General features: G+C 35.2%; 1 protein-coding gene across 1 annotated transcript in view; it reads left to right on the top strand.

The window, feature by feature from the left end:
- The first annotated feature begins 2,618 nt into the window (after positions 1-2,618).
- Slc25a12 (solute carrier family 25 member 12) overlaps positions 2,619-16,205 on the top strand; it is a 21,898-nt gene continuing 8,311 nt past the window's right edge. Inside the window, exons 1-2 of the mRNA XM_048812485.1 lie at positions 2,619-2,771; positions 3,024-3,104. The gene's annotated coding sequence lies outside the window, so the exon portion shown is untranslated. The remainder of the gene's footprint in view (positions 2,772-3,023; positions 3,105-16,205) is intronic.

The following is a 16,205-nucleotide window of genomic DNA, read 5'->3' as shown; positions in this document are numbered from 1 at the left end:
TGGGGGGGGGGGGGATCAATTTTTTAATCCATTTGGGCGCCACATGGAATTCTTTGAAAATACTCTCAACATGCTCAAGTCCAGAATATTTATGTACTTTACTGTACTTGTTTGTTTATACACAGAGGCTCATTAATCCCTAAGCTCATTCTGAGCTTTGTTGAACTGTTTGGCTTAGAACTTCTTCCTAGGAAAGAAAGATTGGGCCTGAGCAAAGCTGTAGGCTTCGGGCTGGGGTTGTGGCTCAGTGGTGGGGCAATTGCCTTATACATGTGAGGCACTGGGTTTGATCTTCAGCACCACATAAAATAAATAAATAAAATAAAGGTACTGTGGCTATCTACAACTTAGAAAAATGTATTTTAAAAAAACTTAAATAAAAAAGCTATAGGCTCATGGACAGAAGAAAAAACACCTCTAATTAGCATTATGTTTAAGTATTCAAGTTAAGAATGTAACTAACACACTTATTTGAAGGAGAGCATGATGAAGATGTTTGGTTTTTGGCATTTATAGAATAAGAGAAGAGAGTTATTTTGAATTTAAACTGGGCTCGAATACCCCATTCTTGAGAATAAATCTAATTAATTTTGCTCAAAAAATTAATAAAAATTAAAAAAAATTTAATATAAAAATTTTAAAAATTCACAACTGTAACCTTTTTAAATTCTGGTTGTATAGCGTATATTCCATGAGAAGAGGTGTGCATTCTCCCAAAAGTAGATCTGCCCATGTGAAGGCTTGTTTTAAGCTGATTAAGCCCTGTATGTCTAGAGTTTATTTAATGGGAATCAATTGCGTGGCAGTATGATTGTTTTTCTCTTTGACATCACCAATCTTTTCATTGTTGAAAAATGACCTTTTTCTTCCTTAGTCTACAAAAAGAATGTTCTTAATTAGAAGAAACCTGGATATATAATGCATGGTTTAGCCTTTCCAAGGATAAATGCTCACAGAAGATTTCTTTTTTGGATTGAACCCAGGGGCACCTAACCACTTAGCTACATCCCAGCTCTTTCTTTTTTTCGTTCTTTCTTTCCTTCTTTTAAATTTTGAGACAGGGTCTCACTAAGTTGCTAGGGCCTTACTAAATTGCTGAGGTTGGTTTGAACTTGTGATCCTCCTGCTTCAACCTCCCGAGCCACTGGGGGCACACAGGTATGAGCCACTGTACCTGGCCAAGATTTCATGTGGAAGAGGTATCATACTAATTAAATGGGTGTAACACAGTAAGTGGGGGAAGAGATTGTTGGCTCTATTTGGGATATGAACTGATAAACTCAGTCCTTAAATGAGAGATTTTTGTTTTAGGGAGAAGATTCTAGGAGTTCTGTATGTGAGCACTGTGATTATTGAGATTGTCATATATTGTTTAGAGCTGGTCCATTATTTTGTCAGATGATTGACAAAATTGTTGACAGATTAACTAAATTTCTTTGCAGGCAACAATGATAACATGACACAAGTCAGTACTTTATTAAAATTCCACAAGCTTTAGTGTGGCAAGTTGTAAAACAAATACCCATGCTGGCATGGTTGTATGGAAGTTAGATTAAAAATAATAGGGCCTGATAATCATGAGAGTTAGAAAGTTAAGACTGCCATCTGCTGATTCATTCTTTTAAATCATTCTGCTATCCATGAAAGGTATGTGCAGATTTGTGTTTGCCATTGATAATTCAGTTTGACTGACAGTAGCCTGTATGCATGATTATTTGCTGGCTCAACTCATGGAACATCACTCAGCACTGTCCTCAAAGTAGGCTTAAGATCAGCAGTGAGTGAGCATGCAAACACATATAACTCCCTGGGCTGAATGACTTAAGGATATAAAATGTTTATTGTTAGCATACATTTTTTTTAAAGATGCTAACAATTTGGATAAGCTGTGTGCTTTAGAGAGCTGAACCCTTGGAATATCTACAGATGTTGAATCATTTATACTTTTTTTTTTTTTTCCTAGTTTGCAACCTGCCTGGGAAATTTAACTTTCTAAGAATAACAGTTTCTTTTGTTTTGAGGAGATTCTTTTAAAATGTCTTAAGGTTGACACGTTAGTAAATGCAAATATAAAAGGCATTTTTTAATAGAAAATATTCATCAGATAATACTAGAAACTTCATTTTTCTTTGCAGTTGTGGCTTCCTTTTAAATAGATGAATACTGAATGCTGGATTTCTCTGAAGAGAAAATTATGGGAGTTGGTATTCTATAATAATCAAGTTACTGTAGGCTGTTATGTCAATAGCATTATTTTTTTTGTAAAATTTGGGTGTACTTAACAAAACACTATTCAGAGGTTTTCCAGGTAGACAGCATTAACTTCCATAAAGTGTCTGTATATGTTTGTATATTGTTGGTTGTAACAAGGGAGGGAATTTGGTTCTGTTGCTATTGGCAGTATTCCCAGAGTAGAGAAATCCCATAGACTCTATTCTTTCCTCCTGTACTGTTTTAGAAGGTACTAGATAGCTAGGCTTTTAACAAAGCATGTTTAAGAAAAGGACTTATAGCCTCAAGAAAACATGACATTATATTTGACTTGTAAATGATTATTACATACATTTATAGAGTTGTTAGGGTAATCATTTTGCCCCATTTTAATTAAAGCCCTAAACTGTTTGCTGGGTAAATAGTATGAAGAAAGCACTTCCTTCTTGTGCTTTTGTATAAGTATTTAGTAATTTATATTGCTATTGATTCTCTCTCTTTACTTAGGTCTGATACCACAACTAATAGGAGTTGCTCCAGAAAAGGCCATTAAATTAACTGTAAGTTTCTTTCTCTCCAAACTTAAGTCATTTATTTAGATTGCCATTTATTTAGATTAAGTTAAAAATTAAAATTGATGCTGCTGAGACTGGTACACTATCAAGACACTTGTAAAACTTTACATTTATATGTAAACCTTTGGCAAATTAAATAATTTTATCATGAGACAAATATTTTGCTGACTTGGAAAAGCAACAGTAGAGGAAATGGTTGGGAATCCTGGTTAACTGACATATTATCTTTCTAATTAGGTTAATGATTTTGTCCGGGACAAATTTACCAGAAGAGATGGCTCTATTCCACTTCCAGCGGAAGTCCTGGCTGGAGGTTGTGTAAGTATTAATCCTGGGTGTTTCTTGTGGCAATTACATTCCTTTAATATTTTTTGCATGCAGGGTATGATAACTGAGTGCCATTTCCCTTGAACTCAAGTGATTCAAAGCAGGTTTTCTCATGTGGAATGATTTTTTAATTTTCTTGTACAATCTAAGTGGTTTTGAGGACAGAAAAGAGATACTATTTTCATCAGCTCTCTTAGAAGTTTCTGAAGCATAACCTTACAGACTTTTAAAAATCCTGATTCTTATTATTCTTAACTATCGCAGGAAAAATAGCATTGAGTAGAGTTATCACATATTTATATCGACTGGACCTTTTAAGTATGAGATGACTAATTAATTGAACCTTTATATTTTAGGTGTAAGTAAGCAATTGTGGTATAATTATAATTTTCCTTATTTAAGGGACTGAAGGGTGTGGCCAGCTTCTGAAACTATATTGCAGCTATTGATAAAAATTCTAAAGTTAAAGGTTCAGATTATACTTACTGACAGCACAAGGGCTTCTGTCTTAAAAATATAAGCTTTATGTTTGATTTAGGCCAATTATCATATCTAAATTACAACTCAAGTAATTTTACTTCTGGTATTTGTTTCACATTTGAGAATGTAATTTGTTTCATACTTCTTTAGTCCATTTTGTTCCTGAAAGTGTAAATAACTTCTAGCTGAATTGGCAGGCAGTCTTCACTAAAACTTTTTTAGTTGCTGAGCCTGAGGTGATGAGGTCAATGACCTCTGAAGTTTTAATTCAGAAAAGATGCCCCCTGGCTCATAGAGGTAGGTTGTTCAGGTTCTCCTTGATGAGATTTGTCAGCCTAATACATACTAAGTCTTACCTTTCTGCACCCAAAGTTCTAATAAAAGAGGTGGATTTGGGTGTGTGTGTGTTTTACATGTATGTTTCTTGTATACATTCTGAGCAATGCATTCTGAGGATAAACAATGGACAAAAATAAAACTCTTGCCTAGGTGGATCACCAAACTTGTAGTTTCTCCTCTCTATCCCAACTAGACACTCTAATTGTTTCTCATCTAGTGAGATAAACTTTGTAAATTATAAATATTTATCTAAGTGGTTAGCTTCTATTTGGTTAAGGAGTTTCCTAGTTCATTTTTACCACAGCATGTGCATACATTTACCAGAAACCTAAGTCATGCTCTTTCTGTCCAATATTCCTTATAATACCAGTTTCTCAGGAGACTAAGGAAGGATGATTCCAAGTTTGAGGTCAGCTAGGGCAACACAGTGAAACCATCTCAAAATAAAATAGAAAAAAAAGGGCTGGGGATATAACTAAGTGGTAGAATAAGCATCTAGCATGTGTGAAACCTTGGGTTCAATCCCCAGTTCTGCATGCATGCATGCATAAATAAATAAATGAATAAATAAATAAATATTTCCATAGAGCTAATTATTTCTGTTTTTATTTGTGATGGAGGATTTTGGCCATAAAACCGAGCTATTCCCATGTCTGACATGTGACCTAAGAGATTAAATTATAATCAGATAACTTGGTTCCTTTCTTATTCCTGGGTATGGACCCCATTTATAGATTTGAACTTCTAAGGATTTCTGTTTAAATCTTGAGGATTGTGCTGACATTCTAAATTTCTTACTTAATCATGACTCATTTCTGGAAGCTTTAATGAATTGTCTAGCTGGAAATTAACAGGATGGAAATAATTAGGTTGGGCTCTAGGCAGAATGATTAGGTTGTCTGCAGTTCTTTACCTTGAACATTTTCTGCTTCCAACTTTAAATGTCTTTATTCATAGATGAAAGAAAATGCAATTATTGAGTTTTTACTGATGAATTCATACTACAGTATAAATGACTGTTTCTTCCAAAATTTGATAAATTTCAACAGAGAATAAAGTCTTGGACATATAGGGTGAAACTATAGAATACCAGGCACTATGGGATACAAGATACTCTTTCCTGGATTATAAACACTGGGAAGCAAGTAGCTGCGTGACATCCTGTTCCTGAGAGTTCTCACTATCTGAGGTATCGATGATACAAGTACAGTGTCCTTGAAGGTATTTGAGTGCTGTCAGTGCTACCTGTGAGAAGAGTTCTGATCTTCTTCCAAAAATTATCCAATTTTAAAGTTGTACCTAATACAGGTTAATTTGGAAGAAATGATTGAAACTGAACAATAGGCTTTTTTTTTTTTTTAATGGGTACCAGGGATTGAACTTGGGGACACTCGACCACTGAGCCACATCCCCAGCCCTATTTTGAATTTTATTTAGAGACAGGGTCTCACTGAGTTGCTTAGTGCCTTGCTAAATTGCTGAGGCTGGCTTTGAACTCACGATCCTCTTGCCTCTACCTCCTAAGCCGCTTGGATCACGGATGTGCATCACCACGTCAGTTAGCAAAGACCTAGGCTTTAAGTTTCTTGAAGATAGGTGAGAGGGAAATTTTGTTGCCATGGAAATAACTAAAACATTGTCCTTTCTAAAAAACTATGTGTATTGTCTAAATCATGAAGTAATGAAGAAGTGAAAATCTGGTCCTCTGGCATTATATATTTTTCATTGTTGTTCTTTGTTTTATTTTATGATATTTTCTTTTCTTTCTATTTTGGTGCTGGGGATCGAACCCAGGACCTCATGCATGCTAAGCATGACTCCACCACTGAGCTACATCTCTAGCCTATGATCAGTTTTTAAAGATATGTGATATTTGATACATGCAAAAGAATACATGCTATGTGGATATAAAGAGTAATAAAATGAACATCCACACACTTACTACCCAACTTAGCTAAAATATTATTACTATCTTTGCACTGATTTTTGCTTTTAATGTAGCCTGATCTGCTAGATTCCTAATGAGCAGTAGGGACTTTTCCTACTGGGCTGAACATTTTATAGCAATTATCTCATTATCATTCCTAACTAGGTTCACTAAAACCTCAGTGAGATCCAGCACTTAGTAAATGGCAAAGTTGAAATTAAAACCATTTCTGCCTCCAAAACCATATTCTTTCACATTTGATATATGTCCATTCATTCATTCTTTTATTTGTTCATTTTCTTATTCATTGAATACTATGTTTCAGGCAAAATTTAAAAAATAACAGCTTTGTTGTTGTTGCAATGGAAAACAAACCCAGGGCATTTCACTGGGGTGGAAACTGGGGATTGAATTCAGGGGCACTTGGCCACTGAGCCACATCCTAGCCCTGTTTTGTATTTTATTTAGAAACAGGGTCTCACTAAGTTGCTTAATGCCTTGCTTTTCTGAGGCTGGCTTTGAACTTGGGATCCTCTTGCCTCAGCCTTGTGAGCCCCTGGGATTACAGTCATGCACCACCATGCCTGGGACCAGACTTTGCATATGCTAAGCATGTGATTTACCAACAAGATATATTCCCAACCTGTCAAAAAGCTGCTGTGTTGACATGCAATTCACATACTATACAATTCCCCCATTTAACATGTACAGTTAAATTGGATTTTAGTATATTCAGAGTTGTGCAACCATACTCTCAATCATTTTTAACATTTTCATCACCACAAAAAGAAACCTAATATCCTTATCTGGCCCCCTCCAATTTTCCCACCTCATTCCAAATTCTAACAAACCGTTAATATACTTTGTTTCTGTAGATTCACCAATTTTTTAATATTTCATATAAATGGAATCATATATCATATGCCATTGTGCCTGTCTTCTTACACAGAGCATGCTTTCAAGCTTTATCTATGTTTTAGCATATATCAATACTTCATTCCTTTTTATTGCTCAATATATGGATATACAGCATTGTGTTTATCCATTCATCAGTAAATGGAAATTTGGGTTGTTTCCATCTTTTGTTTATTGTGAATAATGCTGCTGTGAACATTGGTATATAAGGTTTTACAAACAAACACAAAAATGTGATCCCCATCCACCATGCTAAAAACATGTTAAGCAAAAGAAACCAGCTATGAAAGAATGCACAAATGTTTTCATTTCTCTTGGGTACCTACCTATAAGTGGAATTAGTGGAGGGTCATATGGCAATTCCAGTTAGGATTTTAAGGTACCAAAATCCTGTTTCCAAAAATGATCACACTTTTACATTTCTATAGTAGTTCATGAGTTCCATTTTCTCCACATCTTTGCCAGTTGTCTGCCTTTTCATTGTAGCTATACTACTGGGTGTGAAGTGTGGCATTTTATTTGTGGTCTAACAACTAATAATATTGAGCATCTTTTCATGTGCATATTGGCCATTTGTATAATCTTCTTCAGAAAAACATCTATACAGAATCTTTACCCATTTTTAAATTGGTTGTCTTTTATTATTGAGTTATAAGGGTTCTTCATATATGTGAAATATGATTACCTTATTAGATATGTGATTTTCAAATATTTTTCACTTTCTTGATGATGTTCTTTGAAGAATTGGACTTTAATATAGTCCCATTTATCTATTTTTTCTTGTGCTGCTTGTGCTTTTTGTATTATGTCTAAAAAATCATTGCCTAAAGCAAGATCATGAAGAGTTATGTCTATTTTCTTCTAAGAGTTTTATAGTTTTAGCTCTTACATTTGGGTCTTTGATATTTAATGCCATTTTTTAATCTTACATTTTTAGGATCTTTTACCTTGAGAAGAGAGATTATCAAACAACAGCTTTTAAATTTTTTTTTTTTTTTTTGTATTTTTAGTTGTCGATGGACCTTTATTTTATTCATTTATATTTTGTGTTGAGACTTGATCCCAGGGCCTCACGCATGCCAGGCCAGTGCTCCACCACTGATCCACAACTCCAGCCCCCAACTTTGTTTTTCATTGCTAACATTTGGCATGTTTCCTTCTGAAGTTTTCATATACTGTACATGTGTACACGCTCTTCTGCATCGTGTGTATGAACACAGTGAACACGGTTCACACACATTCTCTTTTTTAAGCCAGATGGAAGTTTCATTGACTTTGACTTTCTGATTGGAAAAGCAAGCTGCTTTCACTAAGGGAAGGATAGAGTCACAAGTGGAACATCTCACTTTAGAAATAGAATATAGAGCTGGGGGTGTAGCTCAGGTAGTAGAGCCCATGCCTAATGTGTGAGGATCTGGGTTTGATCTCCAGCACCAAAAAAGAAAAGAGAAAAAATAGAATACGATTTTTGTAAATAGAACTATAAACAGATTGTGTATTTATTACTACCCAAGATAATGCTCCAGAAAATCCATTCATGCCTCTATTCGATCAGTCTCTTAGCCTACTTCCCTGATGCAACTATAGTTCTGAGTTCTGTCTTAAGTTTTGTTTGTACTTGGATTTCATATAAATGGAATATCAAAATGCATTCTTTCATGGCTGGCTTCTTTTGCTTAACATGCTTTCAAGTAGTCATCCTTGTTGTTATGTGGGAATCAGATTTGTCTGCATTTTTTTTTTTTATAATTTGGCTGAGTATTATTCCATTGTATAATTGTATAACATTTTGTTTATCCATTCTTCTGTTGGTGAACATTTGGGTTGTTTCCATATTTTGTTTGTTATAAATATGTTGCTATAAATGTTGTATCAATCTTTTTGTCAACATGTTTTCTTTTGGGGGGTTATTAAGAGTAGAATAAGGTAGATGTACGTTCAACTTAAAAGAAACTGCCAATTACTTCTTAGAAGTGGACAGGACATCTTACTCTCCTATTAGCAGTGCGTAAGTATCCCAGTTATTGCACATCCTCACTAATGTTCAAAATTCTTAATGTTTTTGCTCTTAGTCATTCTAGTTAGTATGAAATGGTATGTTATTGTGGTGGTTTTTTCTGCTTTTTATTTTTGTGGTCATGCTGAGGATTGAACCCAGGGCCTTGTGCATGCTAGGCAAGTACTCTACCAACTGAGCTATATCCCCAGCCCGTTATTGTGGTTTTAATTTGCTTTTCCCTGATGCCTAAAAATATTGAGTATCTTTTCATATGGTTTACTGGCTTTTCTTGTATCTTTTTTTTTTTTTTAGAGAGAGAAAATTTTTTAATATTTATTTTTTAGTTCTCAGCGGACACAACATCTATGTTTGTATGTGGTGCTGAGGATTGAACCCGGGCCGCACGCATGCCAGGCGAGCGCGCTACCACTTGAACCACATCCCCAACCCTTCTTGTATCTTTTTTGTGAAGTATTTGTTTAAGTCTTTTGCCTACCTTTTTTTTTTTATAGGTTATTCATATTTGTTATTGATTTCTTTATACATCATGGATATGGTTTTTGTCAGATACATGTGTACGTGTGTTATATTTTTCATAGTCTCTGACTGATTACATTATTATTTTTCTTCATGGTGTTTGGAGTAGTTTTTTTTTTTTTTTTTAAAGAAAATTTGAGGACTGGGGATGTGGCTCAAGCGGTAGCGTGCTTGTCTGGCATGCGAGCGGCCCGGGTTTGATCCTCAGCACCACATGCAAAACAAAGATGTTGTGTCCGCCGAGAACTAAAAAATAAATATTAAAAAAAAAAATTCTCTCTCTCTTTCTCTCTCTCTCTCCTCTCTCTTTAAAAAAAAAAAAGAAAAAAAAGAAAATTTGACTATATATAGTTTCTTGGATGTATCTAGAAACTTATTTGGGAGTAAATTTAAATGTCTTTCCAAATTGACAAAACCAAGTTTAAAACTCTAAATGGGCTGACCTGTAAGTTCTTTCTAAAGATTTCTCTGGTAAGTACCTATTATTTTTTGTTAAAAACTAACCACAGGTCAGTTTACTATTCACCTGACTGATTTACCCTCCTTCAGAGTGTGTTTACTTCTGAGTAGATGGAAATGATAAAACCCAAAATGTATTTATTGCTAGCAAAGGGCTAAAGTAATCTCCTCATGTTGCAGATAAAGTTCCGCAGCCATGTGCAAACATACTTCATAGAGGACACATCCTTTCTTTTGTGTCTTGTTTTTAATCTACATAGTGCCCTCACCTTAGTTAGCACTCCAAAGCCCTATGAAATAGATAGGTCAGTTGTTGGGATCCCAAGGAAACCAAGAATTGGATTGGCTTATGATTATCTAGGTCAACAGGCTTCCAAACCCAGAATCTTTCCACTGTCCAAAGTTTCTTCTTCTTAGTTTATGGATGTGTGCACATGTGTGGGCACACACACATGCCCTCTCCCCATATAGGTGCAGCAGAAATCTTACTTGTTAATTGGAGCATTTAGCAATCTTTGTGGCCAGAATCTGTAGCTACCCAGCTCCCTAACTGAAGAAGTCTGTTTGCATCTTCCTCTATAAGCTGATCTTGTGCATCTTTAAATTGCTCCTCTGTCTCCCATCTCCAGGGGTATCTGTATGGTCCCAACTTTATGCCTACATACTTAACGTGAATATGTAAACGTATGCTTACAAGTTAAAAGTGTTATATGATAGGTACACAGGGATTTTGATACTTCTTTTATTAGCCTGTTTTGGCAGCTATAACAAAATCCCTCAGACTGGGTACTTTATAATATAAATTTATTGTTCATAATTCTGGGAAGCTCAAGATCAAGGTGCCAGCAGATTTCCAGGGTGATAATGGTGCCTTGTTGCTATACCCTCACATGGAGGAAGGGACAAGATATTTACCTTCAACCTCTTCTATAAGGTTACCAAGCCCATTCATGAGGACAAAAGCCTCAAGATTTAATCACGTCCCATAGGTCCTACCTCTTGATACCGTCACCCTGGGGAATAGGTTCTAAACTATGAATTTGGGGGGAATACCAACATTGAGACCATAGTACTTCTTTTACCCTAGATGTAAGTATGTATAGTTTTATATCACAACAGCCAGCTGTATTTTATCACTTAGCAATGAACATTGCAGTTTGTTCTTTTTAAACTAGTACTATCTTAGACTATTTTAGAAAGAACTATTTCCTATTGCTTAATGAAAGTAAGAATGTTTGGTTGATGGTCTATAGGACAGAGTTACTGTTGCTGTTTCTCTTGAGTCAGTGCTAGTGACAGCTCATTTGGGAACACTTATTGATTTGTTCTGGGTATTTAAAATACACATATTTTGGGGGCTGTGGATGTAGCTCAGTGGTAGAACGTTCAATTAGTATGCACAATACCCTGAGTTCAATCCACAGTACTACCGAAACAAAACAAAACCCCCACATATTTTGTACATCTGCTTGAGTAACTGCATGGCCTTAAATAAATTGAAGTTAGATTTTTTTAGTGAGGGAAGTTTTTATAGTGAGTTCCATGATAAGATATTTTGCGGTTGGAGGGAAAGGGTTCTAAACTATAGAGACAAGAGATCAAAGAAAGCCAGAAGCAAGGGACTTGGATAAACAGGGCCTAGTCCATACTCTTTGTGGACCCTGCCCCTGGGGTAGGATTGTGAGGGCAGAAGGTTGAACTGGCCAAATCCTATGTATGTAACTATGCCAAATCCTCAGCCTCGGGCACATTGGAGGCCAGTGACACTTTAATATATCACATCCTTTCCCCACTAACTTTTCCTGCTAACTTTAGTTGGTTTATTTTCTCATTAAAAAATGGTGTGACATAAGATTAAATGTACATTCTTTCCATTTTGTCACATAATGGTGACCCTTATTCTAAATGGGATTTATTCCCCTTTGTCTTTTTAATTCAGTTTTAGAACAACTACAACAAAATGACAGTACTGAAAAATAAAAGTGTCTAAGTATGTTTCAATATTAGTGTTTCCATTTCTTTAAGAAAAATAAGTAGCAGATCTCTTCTGCCCCCACATCAGGGATGAAACCCAGGGCCTTATGCATGCTACTCAAACATTCCTCTAGTAAGCTGTGCTCCCAGCCCCCTAAGCAGCAGATTTGCTGAGGAAAACTTATGGATTACAGGGTTAGAAGCTGAATTTGGTGATGAGGTGAGTGAAAAAATTCACCAAAGATATGGCATGTTATGTAATGTAAATCATCAGAAGCCGCAAGATGTCAAATCTGGCAATGTCCATTTAAATCTATGTAGTTGTATATTGTGGATGGTTTATTATAAACCATCCACAGTATACACAATATACATCTTTGTTTGTTTTTTGTTTTGCTGTGTTGGGAATTGGAACCAGGGCCTAAGGCCTAACAGGCAAGAAGATCTTTACCACTAAGCTACATTCCCAGTAGCCCTGACTCCCATTACTTTTTTTACATTTAAAAAATTTTGAAACAGGATCTCACTAAATTGTACAAGCTGGCTTTATATTTGTGATTCTCCTGTCTTAGCTTCCCAAGTAGCTGGCATTACAGCTATGTGCCACCATGCCTGGCTAAATTTTATGTATCTTGATGTCTGTTATTTCCAATAATTAGCTATATTTGGTTAGTGTTTTTTTTTTTTTAGTGTGTGTTGGTGTGTGTACGCACGCGTGCGTGTGTGTATGCTTTTTAAAGTTTGAATCCACAGGTGACTAATGTCAACCAGCTAAAAAATAGATTTAAACTATAAAAATTATCAAATTTGCTGTGAGGAGGAATGTATGAAGGAGGACTTAGTCTGTAAAGAAACCCAAGACTGGTTCTCTCTGTTGTCATTTTTGAGTAGTTTATACATTCGTATTATTCCAGAATTTAAAAGGTGCAACAAGGTATGCTATTAATTTTTTTCTTCCAGTTCTTCAGTTTCTCTTTCTAATATACAACTAATGTTTTAATCTTTAACTCACTTTGATTTTGGTAAACTTAAGTAAAATATTTTGACATATTTGTGATCAAATGTGTAGCTAATATTTTTCATTCTGTTTATGGAATTTGTCATGATTTAATGGCAACTTGCATTGCTTTATTAAAAGTATATAATTTGCTTCTATTTAACTGTTTTCTATTGAGCATTTGAATTTTTTCAGTTCAATTTTGTTCTTATTAAAATTAGCAAACAAACTGGGTTTGTGGCTCAGTGGTAGAGCACTTGCCTATCATCCGTGAACACCCATCCTCCTATATACCCCCTGCCCCCTCACACACACACACACACACTAAATAAATACATGTGCACTTACATAATAAAAATAAAATTGCAAACAAATTGGCATGGTGGTGCATAACTGTTATCCCAGCTATTTGGGAAATTGAGGCAGGAAATTGCAAGCTTCAGACCAGCCTGGACAACTTCATGAGACAGTCTCAAAATAAAGATGTCTGGAATATAGCTCAGTGGTACAGTGCCCCTGAGTTCAATTCCCAGCACAACAAAACAAAACATTAGCAAACATCATATTTGTATAAATACAGGTACTATTTTTTTTCATTGAAAATTTACAATGTTCATGAAATTCTATACATTAAATGTATAATTTGTAAGCAGTGCTTTTTTCCTTTGAAAAGTTGTTATTCTCTTAATGCTATCACTTAAAATTAGCAGAGTTTTAGAATAGAGGAAATGTATTTGTTTCTCAGAGGGAGAAGATTCAGTTGAAGGGTATGATAACATCACAATCTTTATGTTGCTTAGTTACTTACCAGTATAATAAACTAATTCAGATTTTATTGCCCCTCCCCCCATCTCCAGTTTAATATGTTTAAGATAGTGGTCAACATCAAAGTTTTTAAAAGGACAGTGCATATTTGCCCTTTAAATGATATAAACATCCAAAGTTTTAGACATATAGCAGTCGTCAGTCTAAACTATTATTTATTTAGTCTAAATTTATTCAGTGTTCCTGGATAGTATTTACTTACATGTTTCTAGGCTTATCATAAGGTTTTTTAAAAATGTTTATTGGTTTTTAAATATATACAAACTACATAATTGCTGGAAGTTTTGCTCTTTCTAGTACAGTAGAATAAGTAGGTAAGAAATAAACTATAGTCGTATGCCTTGCTATAATGTGTCATCGTTTCATTGTTTGTATGTTCCCTTGCCAGGTTAGGTATGTTTATAAATGCATATCAGTTTAGTTTTGTGTTCATGTCCAATGCATTTTTGTATCTTACTGTAAGGTAACTAACTTTTAAAACATATAACAATTAAGGGGAATGTATTTGAAAATGTTGTCACCTCCTCTCTATTGTACTGTTTTAGTAGAATTTTAGTAGATAGTTTGTTATTTGTACAGATGGAAAGAAATATGAAGAATTGTTAAAGAAGAACAAATCTTAATAAACTGGCATTTTTTTCCAAAAGTGGCCATGGTAGAAGGGAGGTGGGATGAGAGGGAACTTGGAGTTGGGGAATGCAGATTGTACTTCCCCTACTCTGCCGGATATTATAATTTACTAATAATTAAAAGCATGAAAGAACTTTGTATTTATTTAAACAAAATGTTCACATATAACACTTAGCACCTAGGGCTGACACTGTCTGATGGTAGCAAATTTGGGGGATTATGATTAAAATTTGTAGTCCTGTTCTATTCTTCTTTTTTTTAAATCTGCTTGGAATATAAAACATATTTCCCAAAGATAGTCTTTGCAACAATTATTTAAACAAAAGATTTCAGGGAAGTAGTAAACTTTTCCAATTGGTTTGGTCTTTAATACTAGCTACAGGAGTAATTACTTGGATTATCAGTTTAACATAATTTTTCCCTCAGCAATCCTTTTGAAAGTATTGTTTGCTTAGATTCAAACATTGATATGCTCCCTTCTGCCTGCAGTGCAACAGATTAAAAGAGAGAGAAATGCAGGCATATCAACATATAAAACTGGGTCAGTACATTGTTGGGGGACCTGTGTGCCAGTGGTCTGAATTGCTTTGAGTCGGGGAGTTACAGGAAACAGTGTTCCTGCAGGAGAGTGTGTGCAAGTGTGCCCTCAAATCGCTGCATTCCTTGTTTGGTAGACAAAAGAGGGATTTAGGCCCTGGGGAATCCAGGAAAGAGGAAAGGATCTAGTGTCAGTGTTGGCAGTTGTGGATTATGACAAGAGGAAATGGTCAAATGGAACTTGTGTAGCTGTGGGGTTTTGTAGCCCCAGAGTGGTTTGGAAAATGCGCCAAGCAACACAACATTGCTGCTCTTTGGAAAGGGTTGTGGGTTTTACATAACTGAGCAGGACTGTTGTTGTGAAGTTAAAGCATGGATATGCTAGTGAGGTTGCCTGTGTAGTTTTTTGGGTATTGTTTGTAGCATTTTGATATCCATGGAATCACAGTGCCCCCAATGAGGCACACATTTCATATTTCACATGGTACATGCATTGCAGTTGTTATGATTACTTAATGATTATATGAATATGATTATGAATATTGTATGAATAGAGTTATGATTATATATATAATGTAAACAACCACAGTTTAAGATGACAGTGTATAAATGGGATTTTTTCACTTCATGGAAAGAGATAATATATATTTTATTTATTTTTATGTATCCATAGCTACACATCTTTTCTTTCTTACAGATGTCAAAAAGGAGTTGGTAGTATTTATTTTAAACATTCTTTTTTTTCTTTACTAGTTAACAAATTTCAGATGCAAATACACTATGATTATCCAAATTCAAATCTTTTATCACTCACCACTAAGAGTATGGAATGTGGCTTTGATCTGAGGGTGTTGTACTCACGGTAACTAGATAGATGTTCCATTTCTTAGCTCTTCATACAAGAGTTTTTCTGGTTTTGTCTGAAATGATACTGAAATATATCTTTCTAAATTTCCTCCTTTTGTGTGGGATAGCTAGCTATCTGTCTATCTGTCTTAGAGTTCTCTCAGGCTCATCTATTTTGGAATTTGAATTGGAGACTTCCCTCTCTCAAACTTGAGATACTTCTGAGGGGCAAAAGTGTTGTTAATTGTTCTACAATCCAAGGAAGTAGAAGCAAGTGGCTAGGCTAAGGGAATGCTTTCTAAGAAACATTATAGATCTGGGTTATAGCTCCATTATATAAAAGATACCAGTCTTTTGTCATATTTTACCCTTTCACTGGGTAGGTACCCTACTGCCACATCTGCCTTCACATTTGTTTTCCAAACTAGGCTTATTAGTTTTGCTGTTTTTAATATGGCTGGGTTTATCTTGGTTAAGATTGGTTTGAGGAACAATCTTGACATTTTAAATAGAAACAAACCCAGACATAGGTTGACCTGTGACAGGGACCATCTCTCAGAGCGTCAGCTAAAGCGTCAGCTAAAGCATCTTTTTCCAATGAATAAGAGGGAGGTGTAAAGGTGTGTG

Source organism: Marmota marmota, unplaced genomic scaffold, assembly GCF_001458135.2.
Source record: "Marmota marmota marmota unplaced genomic scaffold, marMar, whole genome shotgun sequence".
In the NCBI taxonomy this organism is placed as follows: Eukaryota; Metazoa; Chordata; class Mammalia; order Rodentia; family Sciuridae; genus Marmota; species Marmota marmota.
Note: the sequence above shows the minus strand (reverse complement) of the source record. Positions and strands in the feature narration are given on the sequence as shown.